This window comes from Podarcis bocagei, assembly GCF_964188305.1.
Source record: "Podarcis bocagei genome assembly, chromosome: 16".
Taxonomy (NCBI): Eukaryota; Metazoa; Chordata; class Lepidosauria; order Squamata; family Lacertidae; genus Podarcis; species Podarcis bocagei.
The window spans coordinates 42,521,558-42,541,146 of NC_138142.1; the positions used below are offsets into that span (position 1 = coordinate 42,521,558).

At 46.3% G+C, this 19,589-nt stretch overlaps 1 long non-coding RNA gene across 1 annotated transcript; it reads right to left on the reverse strand.

Moving 5' to 3' along the window:
* Nucleotides 1–13,699: 13,699 nt before the first annotated feature.
* LOC308575320 lies at nucleotides 13,700–19,368 on the reverse strand. The gene is made up of 2 exons (XR_014002768.1): nucleotides 18,876–19,368; nucleotides 13,700–14,616 (listed from the first exon to the last, which is right to left on the reverse strand). It is a non-coding gene; the product is annotated as an uncharacterized lncRNA (long non-coding RNA).
* Between the last annotated feature and the right edge of the window lie 221 nt (nucleotides 19,369–19,589).

The window sequence follows — 19,589 nt, forward strand, 5'->3', positions numbered from 1 at the left end:
ATAATAATAATAATAATTTTTATACCTTGCCCATTTGGCTGGGTTTCCCCAGCCACTCTGGGCAGCTCCCAACAAAATTAAAAGCACAACAGAACATCACACATTAAAAACATCCCTAAACAGGGCTGCCATCAGATGTCTTCTAAAAACCAGAATCAGCAGTTCTCAACCTGTGGGTCCCCAGATGTTGTTTTACTACAACTCCCATCATCCTTGAGCTAGCTAGGGATGATGGGAATTGTAGTCCAACAACATCTGGAGACCCACAGGTTGAGAACTGCTGAACCAGATAGTTGTTTATTTCTTTGACATCTGATGGGATGGAGTTCCAACTTTGTACACTGGGTTTGCTTCTAAACACATGTTCCTCTCCATCCTTCAGTTAAAAAATCAAGAGTCATGATGGGGGGGGGGGTCAAGGGTGTATTTAAGTTAGGGAACAAAACTCAAGGAGGGTCAATGGGGGTGTGGCCTGAGAAGGGGGTGTGGCCTGGAGGGGGTTGCATTGGAGACACAGTTTGCATTCAGATGTGGGGACTATGGTGTTAGTTTTCCCCATTTATAATGCTAGCCCTTTTGTCCCGTTTCCTAACACCATAATAATAATAATAATAATAATAATAATAATAATAATAATAATAATAATAATTTATTTATACCCCGCCCATCTGGCTGAGTTTCCCCAGCCACTATGGGCGGCTCCCAATCAAGTGTTAAAAACAATACATTAAAAACTTCCCTGAAGAGGGCTGCCTTCAGAAGTCTTCTGAATGTCAGGTAGTTGTTTATCTCTTTGACATCTGATGGGAGGGCGTTCCACGGGGTGGGCACCACTACCGAGAAAGCCCTCTGCCTGGTTCCCTGTAACCTCACTTCTCGCAATGAGTTAACCGCCAGAAGACCCTCGGCGCTGGATCTCAGTGTCCGGGCTGAACGATGGGAGTGGAGACGCTCCTTCAAGTATACAGGACCAAGGCCGTTTAGGGCTTTAAAGGTCCACACCAACACTTTGAATTGTGCTTGGAAACGTACTGGGTGCCAATGCAGATCTCTCAGAACCGGTGTTATGTGGTCCCGGCGGCCACTCCCAGTCCCCAGTCTGGCTGCTGCATTCTGGATTAATTGCAGTTTCCGAGTCACCTTCAAAGGTAGCCCCACATAGAGCGTGTTGCAGTAGTCCAAGCGGGAGATAACTAGAGCATGCACCACCCTGGTGATACAGTCTGCGGGCAGGCAGGGTCTCATTCTGCATACCAGATGGTTGATAAACAGCTGCCCTGGACACAGAATTGACCTGCGCCTCCACGGACAGCTGTGAGTCCAAAATGACTCCCAGGCTGCGCACCTGGTCCTTCAGGGGCACAGTTACCACATTCAGGACCAGGGAGTCCTCCACACCCGCCCGCCCCCTGTCCCCCAAAAACAGTACTTCTGTCTTGTCAGGATTCAACCTCAATCTGTTAGCCGCCATCCATCCTCCAACTGCCTTTCATACCATATTACCTGTTGCACGAAGGAACATTGGCTTTGGGACTGGATATATCAGCATGTTGTTGTTACATGAAAATGATGGCAAAGAGATGGGTTTGCTGCTGCAGCCAGTCCCCCTTCGTAAAGGACTCAGAAGCCCACTACGTTCTGCTAGATTCTCTCAGTCAGAGCAGAAAAATAAAGAAGCAACAAGCAGGAATATAAAGAGCAAAGCGGGCTGGTAAACTTGTGATTGTTTATTTGTCGCAACAAAGATTCAGAAGGGACAGAGAACCCTGAACAACGGGTGTTCAGCCTTTTTAAAGGTTCACATTTTCCAGCTAAGAAATCCCTCCCACAAACGTAAGGAGATCAAAGTGGTCTGTAAGGTTCACCCCCTTGCCATTTTGCCATCACAGCATCCCAGTGAAGCAGATCAGCAAGAGATAGATTCAGGTAGGTAGCCGTGTTGGTCTGATGCAGTTGAAATAAATTAAAAAAATTAAAAATTGTCCAGTAGCACCATAGAGACCATAGAGACCATCTAAGTTTGCTCTGGGTATAAGCTTTCGTGTGCAAGCACACTTCTTCAGATACCATTTTTAAATTTTATTTATTTATTGAGAGAGGGGGGGGGGCAAGTTCAGCAGCTCTCAAAAGTTTCAGGCAAGAAACATTCCTATCCCTGTATCTCTAGCCTGCCAGTAACTCTCCAGGGTTCCAGGTAGGAGATATCTATGATTACCTAATGGGTGCCAGTCAAGAAAACACTTCTTTCTTTCTTTCTTTCTTTCTTTCTTTCTTTCTTTCTTTCTTTCTTTCTTTCTTTCTTTCTTTCTTTCTTTCTTTCTTTCTTCCTTCCTTCCTTCCTTCCTTCCTTCCTTCCTTCCTTCCTTCCTTCCTTCCTTCCTTTCCCTCTCTCTCTCTCTCTCTCTCTCTCTCTCTCTCTCTCTCTCTCTCTCTATCTCTCTCTCTCTCTCTCTCTCTCTCTCTCTCGTAGCTGACATCGTCAAAGCAGAAAAGAATACCAATGCATCTTATTCCAGAGATTATTGAGTTGGAGACTCACCTCTGGAAATCTGCAAACCAAAAACATGCAGATTTAGAGTTCCCACCCAGGGCCACTTTAAATATCTATATCATCTCTCTGGGCAGACCCATGGTGTAGTTATGTGTGGGTTTGTTTTTTAATGCTGAAGGAAACATTCTAATGAGCTAGACTGATTCATAAGCAGTTTATTGCAGAACAATTGCATTTAATTCATACTGAGATCATATTGCATGCAGGCAATATCTGGAGAGTTATGCATGATTTCCCGACGTGGAATGTGTGTAATCCCAAAGATGCTGCTTTTCCTGGGATGGGTCCACACCAGCGATGGCGCCAAGACTTGAAACTGGGGTTGGGGCTTGAATTATGAACTTGGCCTTTTCCCCAGTAAGTCCATGAAGAGCAGAACCCAATTCTCCACTGGAGTTCAGGCCCGGCTCACCTTGGTGGACAAATCTAAATCCTATTATTGTTATTAACCTGCCCTTCATTCTAAGACGAATTAAAACATCTTAGATGTCAAATTAAATTAACATCTTAAATCAAAACACACCGTAACATAGAAACATAATTAAAACATAACATTGAAACTGTCTAAAACAACTTACGGTCATAAAAATAATGGGGGTCAAAATTCAGGGTAAAGAGATGAGTCTTCATTATTTGCTGTATAGAGAAGGTGCCAGACATACCTTTGTGGGAAGGAGTTTCAAAACTTAGGAGCTGCCACACAGAATGCCCTCTCCTAAAACACTACCATCCCAATACATTGGAACCTCGGGTTGCGAACGTGATCTGTGTGGGAGGCACGTTCACATCCTGCAGCGTTCACAACCTGCAGCACCGCGTCTGCGCATGCATGGGTTGCGATTCGGCACTTCTGCACATGCGCAAAGCGTGATTTAGTGTTTCTGCGCATGTGCGAGTGCCGAAACCCGGAAGTAACCCGTTCCAGTACTTCCGGGTTCGGTGCAGTGCACAACCCAAAAATGCACAACCCGAAAACGCACAACCTGAAGCGTCTGTAACCCGAGGTATGACTGTACTCTGAGGGTGGAGAAACTGCCAAGAGGGCTACATCTGTTGATCTCTGCACCCAAGAGGGTCTACAGTGGTACCTCGGGTTACAGACGCTTCAGGTTACAGACTCCGCTAACCCAGAAATGGGTTCAGAACTTTGCTTCAGGATGAGAACAGAAATCGTGCTCTGGCAGCATTGCAGCAGCAGGAGGCCCCATTAGCTAAAGTGGTGCTTCAGGTTAAGAACAGTTTCAGGTCAAGAACGGACCTCCGGAATGAATTAAGTATGTAACCAGAGGTACCACTGTATAGGGAAGGAAATGGCCTTGCAGATATTTGGGACCTGAGTAATTTAGGTCTTTAAAGACCGAGGTGAGCACCTTGAATTATCCTTCCAGTAGAGGTGATGGTGTCATTGGCCTTGGTGCAGAAGGTACACCTGCAGGTTCCACAACCTGCTCCAATGAAAACAGCAAAGGAATGACTAAGGGTGCAAATTGTGCAAATTTTGCAGACATCCCATTGGCCACTGTGAGAACAGGATGCTGGACAAAATGGGCCATTGGCGTGATCCAGCAGCTTCTTCTCTCGTGCCTACGGGACCACCTCTCCTGGTATGTCCCACGGAGGACCTTACGGTCTTCAAACAAAAACATCTTGGAGGTCCCGGGCCACAGGGAGGTTAGGCTGGCCTCAACCAGAGCCGGGGCCTTTTCGGCTGTGGCCCCGATCTGGTGGAACGCTCTGTCCCAAGAGACTAGGGCCCTGCGGGACTTGACATCTTTCCTGCAAGACGGAGCTGTTCCACCAGGCCTTTGGCCAGGGCACAGTCTGACCCCCTCCTTCTGTAATCCTCACAGAACTCTAGCCCAATGGTTGCCATTAATTTGATTTGAAGTGATTTTAGAATGAATTGATTTTAGAATGCTGTGTTACTTTTATTGTTGTTAGCCGCTCTGAGCCCGGCTTCGGCTGGGGAGGGCGGGATATAAATAAAATTTTATTCTTATTCTTATTATTCTTTTGTTCACACCCCCACACCCACACACCTGTGCTTCAAAAGTTCATTTTAGAAACCAATTAGTTCCTGTTCGCCCTCTTCAAAAAGTTCAAGTTCGTCCCCTTTAAAAAGGAATTCCAGTTAATTTCACAGTTCAATTTACAATTCATTCACCTGGTTCTTGGCATTTCCCTCAGCCTTCAGCTTGATCATTAAACCACCCTGAGAACTGTAGCTCTGTAAGGGGAATAATAACCCTCAACACCCTTAATAAACTACAGCTCCCCAGAATCCTTTGAAGGAAGTCAGGGCTGCTTGAAGCTGGCTTCCTCAAGCTCGGCCCTCCAGATGTTTTTGGCCTACAACTCCCATGATCCCTAGCTAGCAGGACCAGTGGTCAGGGATGATGGGAATTGTAGTCTCAAAACATCTGGAGGGCTGGGTTTGAGGAAACCTGGTTTAAAATATCACCATAGTGCTTTAAATGTGTGGTCTGCATGTGATTTAGCAGCACACACACACACACGAATATAAGCATTTTTAAAAAAAGTTATTTCCCTGAGCAATTGTGATATTTAAGCTTAAACAACACCATTGCTTTTCAGATTGGTAAAAATGCAATGACCAAAGTCGGACACCCCAACATATAGAATGTATTGAATTAAAACTATAGTTGAATCGCATTAAAAACAACCTGCAAAGGGAGCTGAATTCAAGTTCAGTTCACATGAAAATTATAGGAACTACTTTCACGTATAACTGGGTCCCAGATTAGATCTGGTGGGCACGCACCCCTAAAGTAACTAAGACACCATTAGCTTGGCAGGGTAAGGAAGACTTAATTTGATTTTGCACCAAATGATGATGTCAATTATTTTCCAACAACAATAATTAATGATATGACTTTGAGGCTCGTGACTTTGAAAAGCCTGACCTCCCAATGGGGGATAGGCCAGATGTTTGCATATTCATTTGCCCCAGAGGGTTGCAAATATATTATGTAAAGAAGTCAGATAAAGCAGAGAGGGTCAGGTGACTCAAGATAATGAGACCGCCAAGGCACCCTAATCTGCCTCCCTCAGCGATTAATTGCCAGGAGCCGAGACTCCAGATCTCCTATAAAAGCCCTCTCCTTCTGATTGCACTCCATCAAGTCGCCTTCTCTGATTTCTACTGCAGTTCAACTGAACTAGGTAAGTCATTGACTTCTGGGGAAACTGATTCTGCTGCTGGGCTCAAACTCCTTGCTGTAGAACAGCCTTTCTCAACCTGCGGGTCCCCAGATGTTGTGGAACTACAACTCCCATCACCCCTAGCTAGCAAGGCCAGAGCTCAGGGATGATGGGAGCTGTAGTCCAACAGCATCTGGGGACCCACAGGTTGAGAACCACTGCCATAGAACAAGGGTGGGGGAAGGGAAGGATCTGGTGCCTTTCGGATGTTGCTGGACTTCAGCTCCCATGAGCCACTGCCACTGGTCAGGGGGGGTGGGAGTTGGAGTCCAGCAACTTCTGGAGGTCATCAGGTTACGTGGGGCCAATCCAGAATTTGGTTCTGCTTCTGAATACCAGTTGCTGGAAACTGCAGGGGGAAAGAGGACTCTGTTACCTAGGTGCTGCTTGTGGGATTCTGACAGGCATCTGGGTAGCCAGTGCTGGAATAGATGGGCCCATTGGTCCAATGCGCCAAGGCTCTTTTGAAGTTCTTCTGGAACCTCCAGGCCATTGACAGTCTATCTAGATTCCTAGGTTTTGGGGGGCAGTTGGTCACTGTGTGGATGGTGGACTACATGGGCCATTGACCAAGCAAGGTTATTCTAATGTCCTTAAATTCCCTGTGTTATTTTACAGCAAGGGGTGTGTGTGTGTGGAATCTGTGGACCTTCAGATGCTGCTAGACACCAACTCCCATCAGCCCTGGCCAACAAGGGATGATGGGAATTGGAGTCTAGGAACAGCTGGAGTCTGACAACCGTTGGGAGCCACCAGCTCATTCAGGGCCAAGCAAGGCATTCCCTATGTTGTTCTACAAGCAGGGAGCATAGAAGCAAGGATTTGCAAATGTTGCTGGCCTTCAAATCCCATCAGCCCTAGCCAACATGTCCAATGGTCAGTGGTATCAGGAGTTGGATTTCAGCAACTTTTGGAGACCTGCAGGTTCTGTGTCTCTACTATAGAACTACATGACTGTTTGGCAAATTTGATTTGCCAGATCTCTGCTGGAGATGCGTCCATAGCAACTCCCAAGCTTCAACTTCACAGGTGCACTCAGTCGCAATCTTTATCCCACCATGGACAACAATGAAGTAGTTCATTTAGGACAGCCTTTCTCAACTGGTGGGTCCCCAGATGTTGTTGAACTACAACTCCCATCACCCCTAGCTAGCAGAGCTCAGGGATGGTGGGAGTGGTAGTCCAACAACATCTGGGGACCCACAGGTTGAGAAAGGCTGATTTAGGAGGACATGAGGATGGGCCAAGGAGACTGGTGGAAGACCAGAGTAGGAGGTGAAGTTCTGGGTGGTTCTGAAAACCTCTTATTGAGAACGGGCACTTTAGCCTTATAGCCCATCTCACCCCATATAATGAGAAGAAGAATCCATGCTGGTGGAAAGTTGTGGAAGAATCTTCCATTGGTCTTTCCAAAAGAAATGGCTAGAGAGGGGTTGGAAGGCATGGGATAAATTGATTGGCATTTGAAGAATATCCCACAGACAAGAGGAACATTTAATTTCCAGTTGACGAAACGTGTTGCTACTGTTATGGCTTTGCAATTATTTCCTCAAAGCTTGTGAAGCTTTGCAACTTGGGAGTGCTAGAGAGCATCTGCTTTGCATGCAGAGGGTCTTGGGTTCAAGTCCCAGCATCCACTGGGAAAGACTATTGGTTTGAAATTCCAGTGAGCTTCTACCAATCTTCATAGACAGTACAGAGCAAGACAGACCAAGGCTCTGACTCAGTATAAGACAGCTTCTGAGGGCTCCTTTATTTTTTATTTCACAAGAGTTGAATACCACTGAATTGTAAATAAAACCTCCAAAGGGGGGGTCTACAAAGGGGTTCATTGATAATAATAATAATAATAATAATAATAATAATAATAATAATAATAATTAATAATAATTTTTTATTTATACCCTGCCCTTTCCGGTTCAAAAATTGGGCTCAGGGAGGCTAACAACAAATTTAAAACACCTTAAAACAACTATAAAAGCAGCATAAAATACAGTATAAAAACATGAATAACAATAAAATTCAAAAATCAATTAGATCATCCCCAGGGCTATCAGGCAGAACTGATCCTACTTGAGCCAGCGAGGAGACCAGGGGAGAATTAGCTGTGGGGTCTCAGAGCGGGTGGTCTTCATAAAAGGGGAGGGGGAGGGAAGAGAAGGGAAATAAAAGATCAGGCTGAATTCAAATTAAAGGCCAGGTGGAATAGCTCTGTCTTACAGGCCCGACGGAAGGAGGTTAAATCCTGAAGGGCCCTAGTCTCATGGGACAGAGCATTCCACCAGGTTGGAGCCATCACTGAGAAGGCCCTGATGAGACATAATAAAAATCCCACAAGATATAGTGATGGCCACCAAATTGGGTGGCTTTAAAAGAGGATTAGAGCAATTCATGGAGGGTCAGGGCATCCGTGACTGACCCCTACATCCACCGTCAGAGGCAGTAAGCTCCTGAATACCTCTTGCTTGCAACCACAGGAGGAGTTGCTGTTGGGCTTCCATTGGGCTATGTGAGCTTTCCAGTGGGTCATCTAATTGGCCACTATGAGAAGAACAGGCAGTAGGACTAGATGGAGCCCCTTCAACCTGATCTGGTAGGGATCTCCCTACATTCTTAACAAAATTCAGATTTCCTCCTTCTCTCTTTCAAAGCGTTGCCTAAGCCCTTCCAGGATGTCCGGCCAGGAACAGCAACAGAAGAAGCACTCCAGTGTGCCCCCTGTGGTCCACCACCCACCACCCCAGCAGAAGCCGCCAGGCTGTTGCACGGAGACCCATCACGTTGCCAAGCCCCCCAGTTGCGGAAAGCCCAAGCCGGACCAGCACCACCACCACCAGCAGGAGGAACAGAAGCCCAAGCCCAAGAGCTGCCACTAATGGAGACCTCCTCAGGGGCTGCAGGACCAAAGATCCAGTCATTCCTTGCTTGCTTGCAACATCAGCCACCTGCTTACCTATCAGGAATCCTGGCACCTGCTTCCTAAGCTCCTTGCTTCCTTTGCTCTCCCTCTCCCTGGCCTCACTGCTGGTCGCAATAGCTAGGCTCTGCCTCCACCGCCAGAAGCAGTTTGTCTCTGAATAATAACCAGCTGCTGGGAATTGCAAGCAGGGAGAGTTGCCATTGCACTCAAGCCTTGCCGGTCAACACGACGCTGGACAACATTACTATACCCGGCAGGGGCCATGCTTACATTCTTATTCCCCATCTCTGTATAAGATGCGAGCAGCCTCAGGTTGCAATTCCAGCTTGGTTTGGATTTTAAAGCCGTCGCTTCCTTACTGAAACACGATTCTCCCGCAAAATCTGCGCTGCTCTGTACTTTGCCATGTGTACATTGGAGGAAAACTGTGCCTAACATGTGAAAATAGCATATAAATATGTGTGGCATTAGGGGAAATTGTGAAAAATATTTATACTGGGTAAGAAGATGCATGGGTGGCGCTGTGGGTTAAACCACAGAGCCTAGGACTTGCCGATCAGAAGGTCGGTGGTTCGAATCCCCGCGACGGGGTGAGCTCCCGTTGCTCGGTCCCTGCTCCTGCCAACCTGGCAGTTTGAAAGCATGCCCGAGTGCAAGCAGATAAATAGGTACCACTCTGGCGGGAAGGTAAACGGCGTTTCCATGCGCTGCTCTGGTTCGCCAGAAGCGCCTTAGTCCTGCTGGCCACATGACCCGGAAGCTGTACGCCGGATCTTTCGGCCAGTAAAGCGAGATGAGCGCCGCAACCCCAGAGTCGGCGACGACTGGACCTAATGGTCAGGGGTCCCTTTACCTTTACCTTTAAGAAGATGCATGGGAAAATGACATACTCATTGAGCATCCCTAGTTGCTGTAGCAACAGGAAGTAGAGAGACTGAGAGACTGGTCTGTCCTTATCCCAGACCCACTTACTTTGGAAAGTTAGCACAGTGGGACTGACTCTTGAGTAGTCATGCTCAAGACCGTCCTGTTCTCCAACAGTAGCTAGGAAGCCTTTGTGATTGAAGAAGCTCACCCTGATAAGACCCCTTCAGACCTTGCCACGCAGCTCACTTCTCTGATGATATCTCAGGGATCCAGTAATCTTAGTCCCACCTGCAAGGCATTCTGTGCTCCACCTTGTAAGCGATTCCTTTTGTATGACATCTGCCTGATGGGCCATTTTATTTATTTGCCCCCCCCTCCACCCATGCCTCCCGCTTTGGCTGAAATAAAACATTTGCAATTCATTCAGATGTTGTGATCGTTGGTTTTTCCTCGAGTATGTTGAGAGATGGTCAGGGGTGTTTTGGTGAAGAAGTAGAAGAGATGTGGGGGACAACAACCCCAGGTGTGTGGTGGGGAATGAGACCCTCCAGTTCTCTGTGCCTGGTCCTTGGAATGGTCCCCAATAAACCCATTTTTCAGACACACCCCTTGGCCTTGCTGTGCACCAACTCCTTGAGTATTTCTGCCTGGCTGGGGTGTGCCCCTGAAGATGAATCGTGCCTCTTGGTGGCTTGGAGGGAGGACAGAGACTGGGATAAATGAAGCTACCCTATAGTACCAAGGGGAAACATGAGAGTTGTTGCTCTGTCCACATTTACCACTGGTCCTCATGACTACTGGGATGTGGCCTTCAGAAGGTTGGCCAGAAAGAAATGTGGCCTCCAGGTTCTGCCTCACTGTCATAGACTGGCCTGCTTGGGTTACATAGTTGGAGTGGTTTTCTCATAAGGACCTGATGGACACATGGGGGGAAACATATGTTTATGGCAGTTTTGTTGAAGGATGAAAAGATCTATTTATAGTTTTCCATCCTTAGTGGGCTGTTTTGGGGGGGTCCACCCTCCCCAAGAATTCCCACCTTTTTAATGCACTTCTGCAGAACATGTGGAACTTCATATGCCTCATGGATGGTACCATTCAGTGGTGACCATAAGCATGATGACTATGTTCTACCTCACTTTTGGAGGGTAGTATGAATCATTCCCAGAGCTACGGTTCCCAGGCTGGTTTAGCAATCGATCCTGGGGGACTCTGGGAATTATAGCTCTGCGAGGGCAACAGGAATCTCCTTAGAATGCTCAGATCAAGGGCAGCCAAACCTGAAACCTTGGAGAGCTACTGCCAGTTAGTGTAGGCAATATTAACCCAAATGGACCAATGGCCTGACTTAATATAAGGCGATGTCCTATGATCCTATGCTACAAGGAAGGTTCATAGATGAGTGGTGAAACATCTGCTTAACATACATATTGTCCCAGTTCCAATCTCAGGTAGGGTTGAATGCCTAGAGGGCTGTTGCCAGCCAGTGTAGACAATACTGAAGTAGATGGGCCATGGGTCTGATTCGGTATAAGGGGGCTTCCTTTGCAGCTACACATTGTAAGCTGCCCTTTCCCCCACTTTAAAATAAATAATTTGCTTGAGACGGGACATGCGAAGAAGCAGGTTTTATTGATGCACACAGATTTGTAACAGAAGCGACCCATCACCAGCAAATCGCCAGCCAAACCCTACCCAAACATTCAGAAGAGGCAAGGAACGGTTGGTCTTTTTCTTGAACAGAACAAGAGATCTACCAGCAGCAAAATCATTATGTCAAGTCCGACACCCATCAGGCAGGGCTTCTCAAACTTTTTGGCCCTGGGGCCCACTTCAGGGGGTTGAAAATGAGACCCACCAGTCATAAAATGGCAGCGCAGGGGTGGCAGATGGAAGTGGAGTTTGGCATGACCAGCTGGCAATTCAAAACATGACACTGGATGGACATCTAATCACTCTTGGCTAGTTGATTTGCCACAAGGATTGCCTTGTGTCCAGGATACTATGCTTTCCTCCTGGCTCAGAAGGTCTACTGGGACTCAGCCTTCACATATAAGACATCACTGGCTGATGCAAAAGCGCCAAGGAAGAGGCAGCCAATTGGGTCCCTTCTAAATATTGTGGACTCCAACTCCCATCGACCCCAGCCAGCATCTGGCATGGTCAGGGATGGTGGGAGATGTAGTTCATAACATCATTGGCTACCCCTGCTTTGAGTGCAGAAGGCTTTTATTTTATATTTTCAGTTCCCACCCACCCCAAGTATTTTGTACTCATCTCCTATCATGTCTCCTCCTCTTCTTTCACCCTTAAATTAAACCCCACCAAATTGCCAGTTTAATTCATCCCTCTTCCTTTTACATTCAGTTCTTCTGCCTATAACAGTTTCCCTCTCTTAGTTCCTTCTTTTATGTTCCCAGTTTATCACCATCACCTTCACCATCATTTTAAAAACATTAACCTTTAACCTGCCTAATTTCTTTCAAAAGCTCCTGTTGCATTTTTGCCTCCCTTTCCCTGGGCTTCTCGGTCTCCTGACCTCCATTCCATGCCACGTGGAGAAGTTTCTGGTACCCGCCATTGGTTAAATGAAAGGTCTCTAGCACCACTAAGCAGGGAGAATGAGTTGTGACCCCAAGCCCTACCTGAAAGTGGTCTGATGCCACTGATGGTTCCTGGGCCACCGTTTAAGAAGCACTGCCGTAAGGGATCAGGCCCTTTCAGAGTAGACAGTCATCAACAAGATCATGAAACCAGACATTGAACAGTTGAAATATTGAACCCATCACCAGCACAGAACATCAAAGAAATCACCCTGAGGTCAGTTCACCACACTGGTTTCTAGTATGACAGCAGTTATGGGATAAAATAGCTGTACACTGATCTTTCTGTGGGGAGGAGGTGTTGGTAGCAGAGATGATATTGGGCGTATCCTTATTCACTGCTCACCCACAGACTTTATAGCAGAGAAAGTGGCAAAATAAACATATTAGAATTTGGGTTGCACCCAGCTAAATCCTACTCATAATAGACCCATTGAAATCAGTGGGTATAACTTATCCACACCCAGTTAATTCAATGGGCTTACTCTGAGTAGGACTTAGCTGGAAAGAACCTTATGAATCCAGAGTTTTGCAAGAAAACCTGAGCTGAAAGAATCTGCTGAAACTTGGCCTCTACCCCACCACAAATTCACCCACCCTCAATCCGAAATAATTCTGAACACACCCATTGCTGTTTTAAAAGGTGTGTAGGGTTGCCATACGTCATCTTTTTCCAGGACACGTCCTCTTTTTCATGGCTGTGTAAAATGAGTGTCACCAGCGCGATCCATAGTTGAAAGCAGAAGTCGGCAAATGTGTCCTCTTTTTTGCTCTTCAAAATATGGCAACCCTAATTAGAAGGTCAAGGACTGGACACTTTAGAAGAGATGGGAACCACTTGAGACAAATGGCTCTTGGCCAGATCAGCATGCTATGAGACAAAGATTATCATTTGATTGCTTAATTTGGGGTGCTTGCCAAATCTTCCCCATTCAAATTTCTCCCTGGGTTTTGTCGGTTGGACAGTGCAATCCTATACCTCAAGCCCAAGATCCCTATCTCCACACAGGCCAAGTTTGATAGGTGTGATGGGCTGCCCACCTGCCAATCATCTGACATCATGATGATCACAATGACATGGAAATGATGTCAGGCCTGTGACACTTCCCAAGCCACAACAACTGGCTGGCTGCTGCGAATAACTTCAAGTTGCCATGGAGCCTTGCAACTTTAGTTAGCAACATTAGTTTTAGTTTTCTGCTATGTTGCTTTGACTGTACATTTTATATTTGACTTTCTTAAGATGGTTCAATTTATGTTTTATCAATTTAATATGCTGTAAACCGCTTTGAGATTTCTCATGAAAAATATAAAGTGGTATAGAAATTAATTAAATGAACAAACCAACATGCTTGTGCTTCAATTTAGCTCCTTTGTCAGGCTAAAGGCAATGCCCATAAATACAAAGAAATTTGTCCTTTCCCCCCCTTCTTACAGGTCACTGATAAATTCAGGAGCACCTGAGCATTGAACGCAATAGACAAGAGAAAGAGGAATCCTGATGCAATTATATGATCTGGTTTTTTGTAAAAAAAAAAAAAGCACCAGGAAGCTATCAATGAACAGGTGTCCTCCTGGGGCACATCAACAACCTTTAGGGAGGGAGGGGAGGCACAAACTGAGGGAACCGTGTACTGCTTGCAAAATTCGGTTTTGAGATTCTCCACATTAAGACGGGAGGCAAGCGATGGCAGAGCAAACCCGGGGAATAATACTGAAATGGAATGGGGTTGGGTTGGGGAGAGAGAGACATGCGAACCTTAGTAGCCTTCGTAAAAGAGATCTAGGCTGTCGCAAGGACATGGCCGCCCACACTGAGAGCAGGACGGGTAACCACAGGGTGGATACCCGCAGGGGATTTGAGGATACTGGTAGCTTGGTTGCAGACAGATCCCTGGCCTGGGGTACACACATTGAGGGGCACATGGATAGCCACAGATGGGTCGGCATGGAGACAAGCATGGGTTTCTGTAGATAGGATAGCATGGAGAGACGCACTGCGGTCTCACACAGATCGGGCTGCAAGGGCCACACTGAGGCTGGTACGGATACCCACAGATGGGGCGGCACGGAGGGAGACACTGAGGCAAGCAGGGACGCCTGCAGAGTGGATAGCATGGAGAGACACACTGCGGTCCGCCGTAGATGGGAACGCATTTAGAAGGGGATATTCCGCAGGACTGAGGTCCGCAGATGGACTTGCAGGGGGTCAGACACCGAGGGTGGCAGGACTTCGCGCAGGGGTCGAAATATTTAGAAGGCGGGATGTGGATGGACTGGGCGTGGGATGGCTGGACGCAGTAAGGAGCCTTGGTAGGTAGGCATTCTGGGCTCTGCTTGATCAGGACAGTGGTGCCAGTGTCCAGCAAGATGGGGCCAGAGACATCGATGAGTTCTGGATACGAGTGAAGGAATTCCATCTTTCTTTACTGGGTGGTTGTGGTACAAAGAACCTGAAAGGAAGAAGGAGCTCAGTTTTAGAGACCAACGGAAACGTCCTGTATATAGCCAGATACTGACGCAATCATTTGCAAATCAAACAATCACTCATTTTGTGGTCAAAATAAAAAAAAATCCTTCCAGTAGCACCTTAAAGACCAACTAAGTTAGTTCTTGGTATGAGCTTTCGTGTGCATGCACACTTCTTCAGATACACATTTTGTGGTGCAGTTCTACTTTTCTCCAAAGACATGCCCTATGGAAAGAGACTCCTAGGAAAGTCTCTGAAGAGTTGCAGCCTTTTAGCGCAATCCCATAAATGCCTCCTTGGAAGTTATCCAAGTGGACTTATTTGCAGGCGAACGAATATTTGGATTGCAGCCTTTTCTTTTTTTAAAAAAAATATTTTTTTTTAATTGAATTTATTTACAACATAAACACATAGCAAAGAACAGCAACAAAATCAACCCCTCCCAAACACCACACACACAAAAAACAAAAAAACAGAACAAAACAAAGAACAGCAAACAAAAGAATACTGAGCAATATATGTATACCCTATTTCCATTCTTCTTTTCTTCCATTTGACTCCCTGCATCCTTTACACAATTTTCTTTTTCGTTTCTAGTAATCTGTCTCTTTCATAGTTTATCATTACTCCTTTTTTAATACTTAAAAACCTAAGCATCACAATTTCCACCCTCCCTTCCCAGCAGGTGGGCAGGGTTTGCGACACCGGCTGGGCTTACCTGCCCAGTGCCTCCCACCTGGGTTAGACTGGCTATCGTCCCGCCCCTGGCCTGGGAGGACAATGGAGGGCCGGCGGGGGGGTGGGGCGGGGGGGGGGGCGATGGGAAGGAGGCTGCCCCCTTCGGCCAAACCTCACTTTGTTTCTTTGCTTCCAGGTCATCTTGCAAATCATCTTTGCAGAAGTTAATCAAAACAAGTCCAAGTATTAATCTGGGGACACTGCTTTTTAAGGTATTCTCTACATTTCCCCCACTCTTTTTGAAATTTTTGCTTGGATTGACCCATAATTGCCTCTGTTAGTCTGGCCAGCTTGATATATTCCAGTAAATTATCCTGCCATTCTTTTTTTGTTGCTGTCATTCCCCCCCCCCATTTTTTGGCAATTAGTGTTCTCACAGCCCCTGTAGCCTTTGCTTTTGGCCCAGTATCAATGAGTTGGTAATTTTCCTATTTTCATATTCTTCCTCTATCTCCTTAATTGATGAAGGGAGCCCACATGGTTCTAGATGCTGCTGGACTCATAGAATCATAGAATCCTAGAGTTGGAAGAGACCCCAAGGGCCATTGAGTCCAACCCCCTGCCAAGCAGGAAACACCATCAGAGCACTCCTGACATATGGTTGTCAAGCCTCTGCTTAAAGACCTCCAAAGCAGGAGACTCCACCACACTCCTGGGCAGCAAATTGCACTGTCGAACAGCTCTTACTGTCAGGAAGTTCTTCCTAATGTTGAGGTGGAATCTTCTTTCTTGTAGTTTGGATCCATTGCTCCGTGTCCGCTTCTCTGGAGCAGCAGAAAACAACCTTTCTCCCTCCTCTATGTGACATCCTTTTATATATTTGAACATGGCTATCATATCACCCCTTAACCTCCTCTTCTCCAGGCTAAACATGCCCAGCTCCCTTAGCCGTTCCTCATAAGGCATCATTTCCAGACCTTTGACCATTTTGGCTGCCCTCCTCTGGACACGTTCCAGTTTGTCAGTGTCCTTCTTGAACTGTGGTGCCCAGAACTGGACACAGTACTCCAGGTGAGGTCTGACCAGAGCAGAATACAGTGGCACTATTACTTCCCTTCTCCTTTGGCACAAGTGATTATCAGCAATGCTGAGAGGTGGAACCCAACAACCTCTGGGGGAAACCACATCAGCTATCCTCGTTGTAGATCTTAAATTAACATACATAAGAACATATGAAGAATCCTCGTGGATCAGGCCAATCGCCCATCTAGCCAAGCATCCTGTCCTCACAGTGACCCACCAGATACCTGTGAGAAATCTCCAAGGAGGACCCAAACACCAAAGCCCTCTTGCAGATTCCAGCAACTGGTCATTGTAGTCCACCTTAAGCCTATTAGTAGCAAGTTGGTACACAACAGTGTTATTTAGGAGGAAATTGAAAAACTTGCCTGTTTGCTGAGACTTCTGTCCCTGGCAGCCCTGAAATTATTAGTTTGAGAGTATATGCTTGCTTTTAGGAGTTTTATACTCTTTTTAGAAGGCTATCTTTCAATTGTATTACTGTTGATATATTGGCTGCCCTGGGCTCCTTTGTAGGAAGGCGCAAGGTATAATCTAAGAAGGAATCACCCCCACTGCCATCATTGAAACCAAGACTTACATATGAAAAGTCCTAATCTCTGCACATCTTGAACGAAGACAAATTAGACAATCTGCATGGCCTGTTAACTCAGTGATAACCATCTGGGCAGATGGGTTTGTGTCACATACAGAACAGGTATATCATTCCCATCCCCTGGACATGTTTTCTACCTCTTTTTGAAATCAGAACCAGTGAAGGTGGTGAAGGTCCTGTGTGAGTGCCTGGAGGCGGTTGGAGGATGGATGGCGGCTAACAGATTGAGGTTGAATCCTGACAAGACAGAAGTACTGTTTTTGGGGGACAGGAGGTGGGCGGGTGTGGAGGACTCCCTGGTCCTGAATGGGGTAACTGTGCCCCTGAAGGACCAGGTGTGCAGCCTGGGAGTCATTTTGGACTCACAGCTATCCATGAAGGTGCAGGTCAATTCTGTGTCCAATTCTGTGTTTACCAGCTCCATCTGGTATGCAGGCTGAGACCCTATCTGCCTGTGGACTGTCTCGCCAGAGTGGTGCATGCTCTAGTTATCTCCCACTTGGACTACTGCAATACACTCTATGTGGGGCTACCTTTGAAGGTGACCTGGAAACTACAACTAATCCAGAGTGCGGCAGCTAGACTGGTGACTGGGAGCAGCCGCCGAGACAAAATGTACACTGGCTCCCAGTACGTTTCTGAGCACAATTCAAAGTGTTGGCGCTGACCTTTCAAGCCTATGAGATTCTATGAAATGCAGAAGATTGAACTGGTGACACAAAGCAGAAGCTCTACAACTCTCCCACAGACATAGATCGCCAGGAACTAATCTCATCTGCAGAAAAAACATGTCCCCCTCTTTATTTTCGACTCTCTTGGGCACAGGAATTTAACCTTAATTATTTACAAGTTTTGTTCAATCTGCAAGAAAGAAGAGCCTTTTCGCTGGCTAGGTTCAATTCTAATCCTTCTAACCTCCTTTGGGATAGGTTTGCGGGTATGGCAGAAGGAGATAGGATCTGCCCATGCGATGCCCACCTGGTGGAAACTCTAGCTCACATTGCCCTTAAATGTAAAATGTATGATCTCTGCCAACAATTTCTAGACCATCTATGTATTCCGACATGGAAACCAGAGACAGAGATTATATGCTTCTTATTACAGGGGAGAGACCAGGAGCTCACCAAGACAGTAGCTAAGTTCCTCTATTTGATTTTTTTGCAGCCAAAGTATGCCACAGGCTCCTGCCCTTGCTGGAGACCCACAGAGATGAAATAGATTGCTCGCCTCTTCTTCCCTTTGGCAAATGACTGTACTGTTGAAATGGCAACGAGATCGCACTGGCCTATCTATTCTGAATGTTTGTAAGTGATGCCAATAAAGGTTTGATGATGATGATGATGACCTCTCACACAAATCTAATTACAGAGCTGAATTAATTCAGTCGATTCAATTGCCTCTGCAGAAGGGGGCCAATGGGAGTCCTGATCTAATGATATCATAGAATCGTAGAGTTGGAAGAGACCACAAGGGCCATCGAGTCCAACCCCCTGCCAAGAAGGAAACACCATCAGAGCACTCCTGACATATGGTTGTCAAGCCTCTGCTTAAAGACCTCCAAAGGAGGAGACTCCACCACACTCCTTGGCAGCAAATTCCACTGTCAAACAGCTCTTACTGTCAGGAAGTTCTTCCTAATGTTTAATATCTAGAGGTCCAAAGGATTATCTGCCTAGAAACAAAGGAATCTGCCTTCGACTGAGTCCCTTGGTCCATATAGCTTAGTATTGTCTCCAATGACGACCAGTGGCTCCCCTGAGTTTCTGGCAGGGGGCAATTGTCAGCCCAACGCAGAGATGCAATTGGGGGTTGAACTTCTACATGCCAAGCAGACGTTCTGCCACCAAGCCATGACCCTTCCCTGTTAAAGTTGTTGAAATGTTACTTACCCTCAGCTCCTTCTAGAAAAGATGACTTAACAGTCCAGCAGGTTGATAACAACTGGGAAAGGAGACCTTATATACTGCTTCCAAGCCTTGCAGTGGAAAAATAATAGTGTCCTACCTGGTAGTGTTTCCTGCAATTTCCCCCCTCTAACTTGTCATTAAAAAGAATCTTTCTTTCAATGCTGTTGGCTGTTGGCAAATTAGGGAATGCATTCCTTTGGTCCTGAAGTGGGAAGAAGAAGAAAACAACAACAGTTTATCTCGTCGACTTATTAATCCGCTATTATGTTTACTCAACCTGCCTCATGAAAACTCGACATTCTGGAATTTGCAGAAAGGAGAGCTTTCCCTTCCATTCTGTGACATTTACCACAAATTTTATAGTGGTCCGGTCCTGAATGTGGGATGTGAGCATGCCCAAGTTATTTTGATATAGCTCAGTGATTTGCACGCAGAACGTCCCAGATTCAAGTCTCTGGCATTGCCAGGTAGGGTTGGGAGAACCTTGTCTGAAACACATGCCAGTCAGTGTGGGCATCATTGAGCTACATGGACAAAGGACATCTAAGACAGCTTCCTATGTTACAGCCTAGGGATGGGCTGAGCAGCTAATTCTGTTACATTTCAGTCTTGCTGGCATCCCATCATAGATCCATCCTGTTGCATGGAATACCATTTCAGTCCATTGTACACTCTTTACGCAGACACTTTTTATGT